Source organism: Lissotriton vulgaris, unplaced genomic scaffold (assembly GCF_964263255.1).
Source record: "Lissotriton vulgaris unplaced genomic scaffold, aLisVul1.2 SCAFFOLD_689, whole genome shotgun sequence".
Classification (NCBI taxonomy): Eukaryota; Metazoa; Chordata; class Amphibia; order Caudata; family Salamandridae; genus Lissotriton; species Lissotriton vulgaris.
Window position 1 is genome coordinate 230248 of NW_028240911.1, and position 13155 is coordinate 243402.

The 13155-nt window shown below is 49.5% G+C and overlaps 1 protein-coding gene across 1 annotated transcript in view; it reads left to right on the forward strand.

Moving 5' to 3' along the window:
* Positions 1-13155, forward strand: part of LOC147672485 (natural killer cells antigen CD94-like) — a 103505-nt gene that overhangs the window by 49947 nt on the left and 40403 nt on the right. The window lies entirely within an intron of this gene.

The following is a 13155-nucleotide window of genomic DNA, read 5'->3' on the forward strand; positions in this document are numbered from 1 at the left end:
CATATGTATCATTCCAAATTGCGATCACAAATACCAAAATTCGCAACATTTTGGCGTTTGTGATCCCAATTGGGCTTAGTGGTATGTATTAAAGAAAAACTGCTTCGCAAAATAAGGAATCGCAAAATTTGCGATTCCCTATTTTACAATTGCATTTAAGGAATCGCAAAATCCGATTCCTTAAATGCAATGTAGGAAGCACAGAAAAAGTGCAATTTGTCCTTAGGGGATCGCAAATTACCATCAACTTCAAGTTGGTGGTAATTTGCGATTTCTTTGAAAAATGCACTTTTTCGCATTTTTCAAAGTGCCATGTGGCACACATACATGCCCTTAGGGCATGTATGTGGACATGTGCACACATGCAAATTTCAGGGATGCAACTGGGTGTTCTTTTGACACCCTGGCACCCTTTAAATTGCATTCTCAATTTTTGGATCCCTAATTGAGAATCGCAAATTGAGAATGGGAAGGTGTTCCTTAATTGTGAATCGCAATTTGGAATTCGCAATTAAGGAATATGTTTGATTCGCAAAATTATTTGCGACTCCAATGTACATAGCATTTTGCGATTCTCAAATAGCGATTCACAAAAAATCATTATTGGAGAATCGCAAAAGAACATTGTGATACATATGGCCCTTAATTGGTGGTGGATATTAAACTAATATGCTTGAAGACAGCAGTTATGGTGTTGTAATGTGAAGGATTGTGTTACACGAGCAGGATATTGAAGGACTAAGAAAGTTATAAAATTGTTTTTTTTGCGGTAATATGTCACAGTTTTGCACAGATGGTAGGCACAAGGCACAGGGTGACGACAACCCATGAAGCAAAAAGTCTCCATGTTGATGTTGTCAATACTTTTAATTAATAAATCAAAATAAATGAGCCTCAGGGAAGAGTCAGTGTGAGTCTTCATAAGACAATAGCTCTAGGGCAAATACAATCTTCTTGGAACAAATTTTATAGGGAAAACAATGAAGGTTTATTCAACTGTAAAAAGCATTAGAGGAGACAAAAATAGTCACATTTAAAGCAATATCAACATTGAAGCAAAAAATGTAAATGCAAGAGAACCAACACAAGGTCAAAGCAAACATATAGCCAGAACGAAAGTATAGTTCAGCAAGGAGAACAACATAGAAGCTACCTCTAAATAAGTCAGGAAAAGTCTAAGTATGAATCAATAGAGATTCTAGCACTGAGTCTTTTTGCAACCAATTGAGAAATACATTTGTCAGAGTCCCCAAATAGGGGATATTTTGAAGGTTTTAGGCAGTGATAGCTGCACATTCAACATGGTGAGACCTGACATAATAGGGGTGTTCTATCAATAATTTCTTCTGTTGTTTTTTTTTTTTTTTAATTTTTATTTTGTAGTATGCAAGGCAAAAATAGAAAGGGGGAAGGGAAGAGAGCAAGGGGATCAAGAAAGAGAAAAGAAAGAAGAACAGGCGACAGTTCGCCACAAGTCCCCACACGGGGGGTGCAAAAATGGAGGGGGAATATGTCCGCAATGGAAGGGGCAGTAGAGCTCCAGAAACCACATCGAAGATGGCAGTAGCCAGGCAAAGCAACGGAAGCGCGGACAGGAAGGTCCGTCCATCACAGCGTCCAAATCAAGCCTGGTACTCCAACAGTGGATGCAATGTCCTCGGACAGGAAGAGCAGCCCAAGCTTCATCCAAGACCTAATGTCCATCCCAAGAGCTCAGCAAGTCGCAACAGGAGAGAGAAAACAAGAAATAACTTCCCCAACTACCCCCCTCCCACGTCCCTCCCCAACATTCACCTCCCCCCAGTGGTGGCGGCCCGCATGCACACAATCTACCACAGTCACTCCCGCAATCAAATTTGGAAAAGATGAAGGGCTTGCAGCGCTGATGGGCACACTGCCGAGGGCAGGCCTCGGGACAAAAATCTCACAAGCGGGCCCCAATTGTACATAAAGTTCTTAAAATTCCCTAGGAAAATGTCAGAGAGACGCTCCATGCTCAACAAACGCCACAGGCGGGCATGCCACAAGGAGACAGCAGGGGCAGTCGGGGTTTTCCAAGCGGATGCCAAAGTCATCTTGGCTGCACCCAAACATAACCATAGAATGCGCTTATCCGCCCTAGTCTGGTGTTCAAGCAATAGGTCCCTAAGGCCTAGTAGAACAAAGTCCATAGAATCAGGGAGCGGGTAACCCAGAATATCCTTAATGTGGGAGAGAATCTCGGCCCAAAACGGCCTAATGGCAGGGCAGTCCCACCATATATGGCTAAAGTCCCCCAGCATCCCACAGCCCCGCCAACACCTATCTGAAGCCGTTGGAAATATGCGGTGTAATTTAGATGGATATAAGTACCAATCGAAGATGAGTTTCATATGGGCCTCCCTAAGGTCAGAAGAGTGATTATGTGCCGTCACATCCCGCCATAAGCCCTGCCACTCGCTGTCCAAAATGTCCCTCCCCAGTGTGGTCTCCCAGTGATCCTGATATCGCGGCCGCGGAGACATAGTAGTATCTAACAGAAACTTGTATAGAAAGGAGATCACCCCTTTCATGGTGGAGGTGTGCAGGAGGAAAGACTCGAATTTCGTCAAGGGTCTGGTAGCGGCATCCACTACGCCAGGTGACGTCGCCCAATGCAGGAGCTGAAGATGTCTATATCGCTCCGTCGGTAGAACTCCATAATCCCTCATACAGTTGTGGAAAGTGAGGGGTTCAGTGCCATGGAACAGGTGAGTGAGGGCTCTGCAGCCACCCTCCCTCCAGGTCTCAAAGGGACCCTCTGCCAGAGCCGGGGGAAAGGCCGGGTTGAAATGAATCGGGGTGAACGGGGACAGGAATGTGGTCCATCGATCATCGCTACTCACCGTGTCCCAAACCTTCAACACTGTGCTCGTGGGGGTGCTAATGTACGCGTTTCTGGGCCGGTCTACCTTAGGTTTCCAGGCCAAATCCCAGATGGAGCGACCCGCAACACTCCGATCCATGTGAAGCCAGTGCTTCTCCGAAAGCCGTTGAAACCACTCCACAAGAACTCTCAATTGGGCGGCTTTGTAATACAAATGCATGTCCGGAAAGACCACTCCTCCCTCTAAGCGCGGGCGCCGAAGAACCGTGAACGGAAGCCGCGCCCGGCCACCTTGCCAGACATATTTCAGCATCATGGTCTTCAATCGGCGAAAGTAGTCTAGCCCCATTGGGATAGGCAAGGCCTGAAAAAGGTACAGGAGCTTGGGGAGAAGGGCCATCTTGAGTGCATGAACCCTACCCAGCCATGAGATGAATTTGGGCTTCCATCGGTCCAATTCAGTCCGGATCGATGTCAACATCGGGGGGAAGTTAGCCTGGAATAAGGCACCTATGGTAGAAGTCAGTCGCACCCCTAGATAGAGCAAGGACGACGATGCCCACGCAAGGGGAGTAAGTAGCCGAATCTGTTGTACCTCCCCCGGTGGCAGGGTCAGATTTAAGATGTAGGACTTCTCAAAGTTGACCTTAAAGCCTGCCACCTCCTCATAAGTGGAGAGTACCGAGTGGACATGGGGTAGTGACAGCGCTGGGTCACGAATGGACAACAGAACGTCGTCTGCAAAGAGAGAGATCTTATGCTGCTCGCCCGTAAAGGGGAGTCCTAGAATCCGCTCATTCTCTCGTATCGCCAACGCCAATGGTTCTATGCTGAGGGCGAAGAGGAGGGGCGAGAGGGGACACCCCTGGCGCGTCCCTCGGGAATGGCAAAAGCTCCCGGATCTATGACCATTGACCAACACTCGGGAGGTAGGGCTACTGTAGTTGGCCTCAATCATCCGTATGAAATGGGGCGAGAACCCGAAGGCCACCAACGTCCGGTGTAAAAATCCCCAATCGACGCGGTCGAAGGCCTTCTCCGCGTCAAGCCCTACTAGCACCGCTGGTATACGGAACCGTTCTGCTTTTTCAATGAGGTGGACGACGCATCGCAGATTATCATGGGTCTGCCTACCCTTAATGAAACCTGATTGATCAGGGTGGATCAAGGCAGGCATCAGATCCTGCAGCCTGCCCGCCAATATGGAGGAGTATAGTTTAGCGTCCAGGTTGAGGAGCGCTATCGGGCGGTAAGATGTAGTGAAGTAGTGTGGCTCACTGGTTAGAGGCGGCAGACCCGAGAGCAGAGGACGGCCCGGGATCAGGGTTCGATTCCCAACGCGGCAGGTTTCTGGACCAGGGTCAGCGGACTCGATAATTCTCTCGCCCCGGTGCCCACTCTGATCAGCGATCGCACTCGGCAACTCTGGGCACTAGTTTGCCTCATCTTCACTAACGGCCCCACCAGACCGCCGGGGATGCCTGGTCTCACCCTGGAGATACCCATTAAGGGACCATCTCTCAGGGAAGCCAGGAAGGGTTTCGCAGCGGTCGAAGCGCGGAGATACTCCTCCGGGAGTCGATCCTAGCGCTATATAAACTTGCAATAATTAATTAATTAATTAAAAGATGTACAGGAAGTAGGGTCCTTCCCCGGCTTGGGGATGATAGTAATCAACGCTTCGGCCATGGAGTCCGTGGTCCTACCATCAGTCGCCATCACATTGAAGAGGGAGACTAGGTAACCGCAAATGTCGGAGGCGAACGTCTTATAGAAGAGGGCCGTGTAGCCGTCATGCCGGGTGATGGGGGAGGACAGTAAGCCATTCCATTCATTGGAGACCTTCGGGAGAGGCAGATCTTCCAGAAACTTGGATTGAGCCTCCTGGTTGAGAGCGTCGCTCGAGTAGAGCGCTGCATAGAAGCGACCAAATATGGCCGCCTTGTCCGCGTCTCTGTGCTGAATAGAGCCCGCATGGTCACGCACTCCCCCTATATAATCTCTTTCGCGTTTATCCCAAAGTTGTCGAGCAAGATGGCGCCAAATCTTATTGCCTTGAGAGTAGGAGGTACGCTGAAGACGCAGAAGAGTGAATTCCGCCCTGTTGTTATAATGGGCCCTCAGTTTCCCTCGCACCGCCGTCAGGGGGCGCTGGGTCACCCTGGAGGGATTCGCCTTGTGGGCCTGCTCTAAAGCGGCAAGTTCCGTTTCAAGAGCCTCCCTCTCTTCGCGCCTCAGTTTGTTCAGGTTCGCGTTGAGAGCGAGGCACGTGCCCCTTAAAGAGGCCTTGCACGCGTCCCATGTATTGTACACCGACGTGTCGGAAGGAGGATTAAGGAGAAAGAAATCACCAATAGCCTTGCGCAAGGCCTTACAGGACGTCTCATCCCTCACTAGTGCTGCCGGGAAGTACCATTTACGCCAACCGTCCCCTCCAGTAGCCCAATGTAGTCCCAGAACCACCAGGCTATGGTCAGATAACGAGAGCGGAAATATGTCAGACATCCGTATATCCCCTCGAAGAGCCTGGCCAATCAGGACATAGTCAATGTGGGAGTATGAACGATGAACGTTAGAGAAGAAAGTGTAATCCCTATTTTGTGCATGGATAAAGCGCCAACTGTCTACGAGCCCCATATCACCCAGCTGATGCTTTGTTTCCTCTGAGAAGACGCCAGTGTCTGCTCTGCGCACCCCAGAACTATCCAAGTCTCTGTCCCACACCATGTTGAAATCACCAAGCAAGAGTAAGTGCCCATCCACAAAATCCCCCATCCTATCCAGCACACCCTGCAAAAAGCCATTCTGACCCGCATTCGGCGCATACACTACAACAAAAGTACATAAGCGGCCATGCAACATCCCCTTCACCATTAGCCAGCGGCCCTCCTTATCAACACTCACTCCAAGGGGCTGAAAATGGAGGGAAGCCCGGAAAAGAAGGGCCACCCCTCTATGCTTCGTGGGCGCGGACGCCCTGTAGATAAGGGGGAACTGCCTATGACGGAGTCTCATCTCGTCCCTCCTAGCCAGGTGGGTTTCCTGAAGAGCGACCACATCTAAGTGATGGTCCACAATGTACTTCCAGAGTTTCTGCCGCTTCTGTGGGGAGTTGAGGCCCTTCACGTTCCAGGTGCCTATGCTAATAGGCATAATGGGGAACTAAGACTCCACGCCATGCATACGTCCAGACAGCCACGCACCATATCCAGAACTCCAACACACACCGGCACCAAGGCCCCTCGGGATACTCAATCAAAGGGACCCCCGGGAAAGACCCCATCCACAGCCACACCAGGGGGGCCATATGCCTACTTCCCAGGATTCCCAGGGCGGCTCCTCTTCCAGAAAGCGCAAGAGCCGAGGTAGCGTCATCACAGATCAGAAGAAGAAACGTAAGAATGAGTATCATTGAAGCCACCATCACCATACAGCCTTCACACACGGTCGCCACCACAACCCCCCAGTCCCCACTCCCAACCTTAACAGCCCCGCCAGCACAACAACACTCAGAGCACCAACTGGCCCACCCCCCTGCAACAACCCAAAAAACAAAGAAACAGAGCACAAGGCCCGCAACCTGAATTGAACGTTCGGCAGTTCCAATGGGCCACAGGTCACACGGTCCACATCAGACTGGGATCGGGGTGGGGGCACCAGATCAGGGGCCCCCAGGGCCAAGGCCCAGGGTGTCTTCTCCAAAAGTACCATAATACCCCAGGGCCGTAGGGACAGAGACGCCCCGGCGCCCAACCATCGAAGAAGTCAGGGGTCATGCCGCTCCAGAGGACTGATGAGAATCCGCCAGGGTGGCCGAGGCCACCGACGCCACCACCAATCCCCTCTCCTGCAAGCTGATAGAGTGGTCTGGTCGCAGCCGCTCCGGGGAAGCTCCAACTCGATGCCAGGATGAAGAGCGACGTCGCCGCCGTGAAGGGGAGGGCTGCGCCGCCTGCGATAGTGGGTCCTCCTCCAACCCCAACAGCTCCCTCGCGGCCTTCAGGGAGCGGATCTGCACCAACCTGTTCTGCCATCTAAATATAATCCGAAAGGGGTGACCCCAGGAATAGGAGATGCCCTGTTCCCTCAGAAAGGCAGTCACAGGCCGGAATTCTCTCAGTTTCTGAAGCGTGGACGCCGCCAAATCCTGGAACAGCTGCGGCCGATGATCTCGAAAGTTCAAACTGGAGATGGTCCTAGCCTTCCGGAGGATACGTTCTTTAGTTTGAAAATCATGGACACACGCAAGGATGTCTGGAGGGGGGCCCCCTCGTCTGGGCAGGCCAACTCTGTGTACCCTGTCCAATTTGATCTCTCGAACGTCCTCCTCGTCCAGCACTTGCAGGAAGAGGGCCTGCACATACCCCCTCAGGTCACCAGCCTCACCATCCCAGGGGACCGCTCTTATACGGATGTTGTTTCTCCAGGAGCGGTTTTCCAGGTCCTCGGCATACGCTTGCAGGTTCAAGTTCTGGTCCGTAAGGCGAAGAACATCTTGTTGTAATTGGTGAACGTCATTCGCCATACTCAGATCAGGGTCTTCTAATGTGGCCACCCGTTCACCTATTCCGTCCACATCTCTCCGGACTTCACGTAGGTCCGACGCTAGCTGAGCACGAAGCTCGGAGATATCCTCCTTGATCGAGGCAAAGAGTTCCGACATGAATGCCTTGGTGGCGGGCGCCTCCTCGTCCGATTGTCTAGCCGAGCCACTAGCTCCGGGGGAATTCGGCGGTTGCGATGCTTTAGAGGTTCCCTCCTTCACTGTCCTCCCCTTGCGCGGCATGTTCGACATCGCGGCGGAGTTGCGGAGGCAAGGCCGCCCAAGATGTAGGCCGATTAATAGCACGTGCGTCACAAGTTGTAGCCGCAAGAGAAAATGGCGGTGCGAAGGCCTCCCCAAAGACGCCAAGAAATGGCAGCAGAGCCGGGATCCCCGCCTCACAGAGCCGGGCACGTAGGTAACCACTCGACACCGCCACCGCCCAACTGAGTCCACCGTCTCCGGGTCGTGTGGGCCGAAGAAATGGGCCGCGTGGCAGAGCAGGGTTCTGAGGCAACCAATGTCTAATCCCGGGCGCTCCGCACAAGCCCAACAGTCCCGAGCTGCAGGCGGCGTAGGGTACAGGCCCCCCCAAGCAGCACAATGTTCACAGAGACGGGGAATACCCTCAGGTCCAGTAAAGGCCGCCTAGGGCGCTGACGCGGCGGACAGGGAGAGCCACGATCAGGTCGCTTGGTTCCACCAGAGCTCCACATTCGAGGTCCCACGTGGTCAGCCGTCTGTCGAGCCTCTCAGCCTCTCAAAGCAAGGAGTCCACCACTAAACCACTGTCCCGCCGAAGAGGAGGGGACCCGATGGCCGGGGAGGGCAGAAGAAGTCTGTTGCTCCGCGAAGCCACGCCCAGCCGACGCCGAGGCACTGCGCTCCACGGCGGCCTCGCTCCCACGCAAGACCGGTGCTCAGCAGGCCCGATGATGGAGGGCTCCTGGCGGTGTCGTACGGCCACTCCGGGACACGCCGAGAATACCGGACCACTCCGCTCAGTGCCACTGGCTTCCGCTGTCATTTCAGAGCGGATCAGAGCCCCGAAGGCGATGCTGTACAATGCTTAGCAGGTTGGACGCCGGAGCGACTCAAAAACACGTCTTACTCCGACGCCATCTAGGCCACGCCTCTTCTGTTGTTTTTGACTAGTCCATTTGGGGGACCAAGAGTGCTCCTTAAATTCCCACTCTCTCTTGCTGTTTATTGCTATCAATATTGCATACACATGAAATTATCTTTTCAAGTAAACATAATACATCAAATGAGAAACATTAAGGAGCAAGTCTGTATCCAAGGAGATTATGAGCTCAGGAGCATTTGCACTCCCCACTGCACACCGATTTTTACTCTGGTGAGTGGCCCACAGATAGCTGAGCAGGCCTATCCCCTCCCCTCAGACCTAGCACAGGCTCTTAAGTTTGCGAAGGGACCCCCATGGCAACGATATCCATGTTGTAGCCTCAGCTTCCGTGAGTCCTAAACAGCCCAAGAGCAAGGCCAAAGGAAAAGGTGGTAAGAGCACAAACTTGTGTTGTGTAAGTTTACACTGTTTTTGTGTTAGCATGATTGTTTTATTTATTGCCTTGTTTTCCCTGAAGTGTGTCTCCCCCTGCACACCAGTTTGTGATTAATTGATTGTCGTACAGACAGGTGAGCACTTCTCTCCGCTCATACCTGCAATAGGACCTTTAGTTTGTGTAGGGAACACCGAGACAGCCACCTCCATTTTGTAGCCCCAGTATCTGTGAGCCCTAAATAGTCCAATGAGCAAGGCTAAAGGAAAGGTGATAAGGGCACATACTTATGCTATGCAATTTTTAACTTTGAAGCTGCAGTTTTTGTTTGAGGGGGATGATTACATTATTGCTTTCCTTTTCTTACCCAAAGTTTGCTAACGCTCCTAGAAGGCATCCCTCTACCCGCAAGGAAAAACGACATCCGTAAGCCTAGTATAATCTGTTTTTCTGGTTTAAAATATGTTTGGAAAGTGTAAGTAGAACTTGCTTTGGGTAGAGAAACAGGGTTTTTATTAAATTTGTGAAAAACATTATTTAGTGGCTTTATGTATTTGGGCCTTATCTGCAGGGTTTAACAGACACTGCAACATATGTGTAGTACATTGTTAGTACTTTGCTAGTTCATTCTAGTCTTTCCTAAGAATGCTTGCACTTCATGTTCTATATTCCGTGTTCGCTCTGTGGGTTCTGCATTGTGGCAGTTGACTGTTTGCTGCTGCAGTGGAGGGTCTGCTCTTACTCCACCTCCTATCTACAATAAAGAATACTGCTGAAGACATCTGCTGTCTCCTGATCATATTTACTACAATATTTTGGCGACGTTGTTTGAACCCATCGACTCATTACAGTCCCATGAGTTAAGAGCAGACCGACATGAGATGAATCTGGCTCCGTTTCTCAACACAGCTTTTCAAGGAAGACTTCACGACTTCACAGAGGACTTTTAACCCTTTCGATGCTCATGACGAGCTCAGCTCGTCATGATGCACGGTTGAGCTGTGCTGATGACGAGCTGAGCTCGTCATGAAATGATGGCATGACGAAAAAGTCAGCATAGGAGGGGAAAACACCTAGCAGCCAAGGTGTTAAAAGCAATCGGCAAGTTTTCATTTCACTTGTTTGCTGTTCACTTACCGTCTTTTCCTCCGGTTGTCTCCTGCTCCTGTCTTTGCCTTCCTTCAAGTGATGACGTCTTAGAGCGTTCAAAGGGAGTTAGCGTTTCTCCTTGTGACGTCTGCCTGCTTCGCGTCTTCTGCCTCCGTGCCTTAAGCCTCAGCGCGACGCTTTCTGCAACGTCCACACGCTTCAAGTTCCAGCGCGATGCTTAGTGCAACATCTACACGTCTCTGGGGAATTGACGTCATTGGAGCAGCGTCATTACGTCAATACGCTTTAGGAAGCCATTTCCTGTTACCGTAGTAACCGATTCATCTCCAGCAACGCAACGACGATGCGCACGTTTTTTGTTCATTCTTACCAAGTAAACTTTCATTTCTTTGCCTATTATTAACGATTTTTGCTCATACGTCCTCCTGCATATGTTGTTTTTACTCATTCAACTTTAGTTCTGTAGGACTATTTTCTGACTTTTTCGTCTGAGGTGATTACCACAGTTTCTGTTTTACAAAGTCAACTCACTACTCATTTTCCTTCTTTTTACTTGCTTTACTTTATTACATTTCAGTCATGTCTGAGCAAGTAGCCTTACAAAGTGGCACTGTGGTTCTACCTCCCAGTTTCCTTTCTATCCCAGGCCAACCCAGTATATCATGGGAAGACTGGTTTCCCATGTTTGAAAACTATTTGGATGCCTTGGATGCACAAGAGTATTCTGCTAAACGCAAGAAAGCTCTTCTTTTGAGTTCTCTTGGTAAAGAGGGCCAGCGCGTTTTCAGGTTCTTGCCACAGGTCCTTCAGGCTGGTGCACAAGCTCCTTTGGACGAGTATAAGGAGGTTGTTTCTCGTCTTGAGGTCAGATATGCCAAGGAGGAAAACCTTGTGATGAACAGATATAAATTTTACACCAAAAGTCAGAAAATGGGGGAAAGCATAGATGACTTTGTTTCCAGATTGCGCGAAATGTCCGTCAAGTGCAAATTTGGCAATATGACTGATGAGCTAATTAGAGACCAGCTTATTGTGCAATGTAACAATAAAAAAATTCAGGAGCGCCTATGGGCGGCAAAGAACCCCAATCTTCAAACGGCAATTGATTTAGCAAAGGTTGTGGAGCAATCCGAGGGGTGCATGAAAGAACTAGAAAAGAGAGCAATTTCAAGTGACGTTGGTGAAGTGTCTTGTCATTCACACATGTTTTCCCCACAGGAAGATGATGATCAAGAAGATGTTGCTCTCATTAAGCAAAGGAAGTTTTTCAACAGGAAAACAGTCAACGTGAAGAGTCAAAGAACTGTTAAACCTCTTCCTTCTAAGTAATGTTTGAGATGTGGTAGCTTCGCTCATGCTTCTGACTCCAAATTTTGTTTTGCAGCTAAGCAAGAATGCATGAAATGTGGCAAGTTGTGGCACTATGCTCGTGTTTGCAGAGGCAAAGCTCGTTCGTCTGTGTCATGTGTAAGTGACATTTCAGAGGTTAAGGATGACACAGATAAAATTTTAGTTGTTGGCAATGATTGTGGTCTTCAACATGAAGAGCGCAAACGGAGAAACAGATCTAAAGCACTCTTCACTATAAATGATAAGAATGTTTATTTGATGGTGGACACTGGTTCGCGTTACACCATTATTCTAAACTCGCTCTTTGTTGACTTATGGGGGATGGGTCCACTCTTTCCTAGGGACATTTCTCCTGGTGGGTATCAGGGTGAACCCCTAAACATTCTTGGTTACTTTGAGGCCAACATTGTATTTTCTGCCAGACAATTTTTTGGGAAAGTCTATGTCTCGGGATCTGGTCCTGCTATCCTTGGTTGGGTACACCAATACGACCTCTGTATTGTTGTCAACCCCCGAGCTGATCCCCAGGTCAGGGTTGTGGAGGACACAGGGTTGTTTTCCTTACTCTCCAATTTTAAAAATGTTTTTGGAGAAAGCCTAGGTCGTCTTAAGGGCTACTCACATAAGATAATACTTAAACCCAACTCAATCCCTGTTCAACACAGGGTGAGACGTATTCCCATTATCATTAGGGACGAGGTCAAGGGTCTTCTTGATGACATGTTGGTTTCTGGGGTCAACGAGCCTGTCGAGGCCTCTCCTTGGGTTTCGCCCATTGTCGTCACCAAGAAATCGGACGGCAAGCTCTGTTTCTGTGTCGACCTCAGGTCCCTTAATCACTGTGTTGTTGCTGACACCTTTCCGCTACCTAACATAGCTGAGTTGGTTACCACTCTCTAAACTGGACCTCAGGAGTGCATACCACCAAATTGACTTGCACAGGGACTCCAAAAGTTTAACAGCCTTCATCACTCCTTGGGGTACCTATCAGTTTACTCTTCTGCCATTCGGTCTCAAGTCAGCAGCAAGCGTTTTTCAACGCATGGTTTCTGGCATCTTCGAAGGCGTGCCCAAGGTTGTCTATTTTCAGGACGACATCCTGATTTATGGCCTTACTGAATGTCAGCATAATTCCACTCTCAGAGTCGTCCTGGAAAAATTATCTGATGCTGGTCTTACCCTACGCAAGGACAAATGTTTGTTTGGGGTGGATCAAGTGGACTATTTGGGCTACACCATCACCTCCTCTGGCATCAAGCCCAAAAGAGACTTGTGTGAGGCTATTCGCTCTGCGCCTCCACCTTGTGACAAAGATCAAACTGGTCCTAAGGTTGTTGCTGGTGCGCACATTCTGAGTCCAAATTTGCCCTGTCACACAATTTCTCTCGACTTCATTGGTCGCATGGGTGAGTTAGGTGAAACTGACAGATTTGCCATTGTTGTTGTTGATGTCTTCACTAAGTAGTTGGTGGTCCATTTCACCAATGATATCACTACTCCCAATACCATCAGGTTTTTAGGGAATCTTTTCAAAGATGAGGGCTTGCCTTCTATCATCATTACTGATAATGGTCCACAGCTCACTTCCAAAGATATGCACATTTTCTTGAAAGAGTGTGGTATCTCCTATCATCGTACGTCCTTGTACAACCCTCAAGGCAATGCTGTTTGTGAAAGGGCCAATAAAGTTGTCAAGGGCATTATCCAGATGGCATGCAGTGGTGGTCATATTGTTAGGAAATTGGTGAACGAAATGTTGTGGGCCTATCGTACCACCCCTTTAGCTA